This window comes from Carlito syrichta, unplaced genomic scaffold (genome assembly GCF_000164805.1).
Source record: "Carlito syrichta isolate Samal-C Ts95f unplaced genomic scaffold, Tarsius_syrichta-2.0.1 Scaffold316209, whole genome shotgun sequence".
NCBI classification, from domain to species: domain Eukaryota; kingdom Metazoa; phylum Chordata; class Mammalia; order Primates; family Tarsiidae; genus Carlito; species Carlito syrichta.
The window spans coordinates 366,604-368,413 of record NW_007260305.1 but is presented as its reverse complement, the minus strand read 5'-3'; the positions used below and the strand labels follow the sequence as shown (position 1 = coordinate 368,413).

General features: G+C 53.5%; 1 protein-coding gene across 2 annotated transcripts in view; it reads right to left on the bottom strand.

The window, feature by feature from the left end:
• Nucleotides 1-1,264, bottom strand: part of SNX11 (sorting nexin 11) — a 13,008-nt gene extending 11,744 nt beyond the window's left edge. Inside the window, exon 1 of one of the 2 annotated variants that reach the window (XM_021706926.1) lies at nt 966-1,264. The gene's annotated coding sequence lies outside the window, so the exon portion shown is untranslated. The remainder of the gene's footprint in view (nt 1-965) is intronic. The other variant, XM_008073913.2, reaches the window with a different exon arrangement.
• Between the last annotated feature and the right edge of the window lie 546 nt (nt 1,265-1,810).

The following is a 1,810-nucleotide window of genomic DNA, read 5'->3' as shown; positions in this document are numbered from 1 at the left end:
TCAGTTCTGCCTTTGGAGAAGCAGGAAGTTCTTTACTCTAGCTCTGTAAACTTCAAGATGTGTCCATCTGTGTGTCATCCAAATAAGAATAGAGTCAGAGTCAGCAATCCTCGCAGATAGTTACATAACTTAGCACCAACTACATCTCCTGGGCCCTTTCAATCACATCTGAAGTTTTCTTTACTTTTCCACCTGTACCAGCACCAACAGGTCTGGTTCCAGAACCCAGGTGTTTGCTGTTTTTAAAGTAGATTCATCATAAAGCTTGTAAATCTTTCCAGTGCAGTAAAACTTCAAGATAGCAATTCAAGGCTTTAGTGTCATTTTCTCTCCCATTTAAACCACTTCAAGACACAAGTTAAAAAACAAACCAGATAATAAACGCAGATTGAGCTACCGAGACTCCCGTCCCCTCTTACTCACTCTTGAGCCCGCAGGTACTAGAAGCTCCCCTGTCTAACCAAACTGTGTGATCTCAACCGAGTAGCTATATTCCATCTTTTCTGTCCATCGTTAACCTGCTCCTCCGTCCCCCTGGAAGGTAAATAACAGAAGCGACCACAATCTAGCGCCAAGTCATTTATGTCCGTGCACAATACTTGCCATGGCTCCCTCGTCCTAGCCGTTTGGGTTAATGTCCCAAGACTTTTTTTCCTACTACAGCCACTCCCTCTTCATGCTTAACGATCTACGAGCAAAAGGTCTACACGGTCCTTCTTCTTTCGCGATTAAGCGTGGGGAGCAGGAGAAAAAAAATACCTTATACTTTCAAAGTGAACTGAAAAGTCGGGTTTTCTCTCTTGGATGTCAAGCAAGCCCTGCCTTCATTCCGGGTGGTGAGACAAACCCTTTCCTAGGATGTAAGGCGAGGCCACAATCCCGAGTGCCACTACTGACGCTCAAGCCCGCGTCCCGTCACCTGAGAGCAGCTCCCACTCCCCGGGGCCCCGCCCACACAGTCTCACCTGAGAACAGCGCCAGGTCCCAACAGCGACACCGCCCGCGCCCCACCATATAGCCAGACCGCGGCTTCTTCTTCCGGGTGAGTTGCCAGCGCCCCGGTGCACGACGGGAGGCGGCTCCTGACACGCCAATCCCGGGCGCCCAAGACGCCCCGCCCCTGCAGGCCCCGGCTCTCAGTGGCGATTCCCGCTCCGGACCGCGCGTCTCGGCCCCCCCCCACAGGTCCCCGGGCTGGAGTCGGGATCCGCCCCCTCAGCTCCCTGGGGCACTGGAGAGTGTACGCGGGTACCCAATCGAGACGTCCAATCCAGGGCTGTGTCCCGCCCACCGTCGTCAGGGGCAGCCAATCAGCGGCCAGGGAGGGTCCCGGAGCACAGATTTATGTAGAGGTTGTCGCCTAGTCCGCGTCTGCACAGGACCGTGTGGAGCGAGGGAGGGTCCAGGGGAGAGAAAGGCCCACATTTCTGGGCCCTCACTAAGTCCCAAGAGAGTCCCCATTTGAACCTCGTGGGTTGTTGTTCCCCAGCTGTTGTTGCTGTCGAGGGGACTCCAACTCTGATTCGTAAAGCCACAGATTGACTGTCAGAGCGAAAACAGGACTTGAGAAGCTCCAGCAACTCCAATTGCATTCGCAGAAACAGACCCAGAGAAGGGTCATGCAGCTAGTTAGTAAGCAAGAGAAAGATGGCCAATATGTTGGAGACTTTTTGCTGTTGTTAAAATGTCTTTTTTGCCGGGCTCGGTGGCTCAGCCTGTAATCCCGTGCCTTTGGGAGGCTGAGGTGAGTGGATTGCCTGAGCCCGCGGGTTCGAGACCCGCCTGGGCAGCGAGACCTCATCTCTACAAT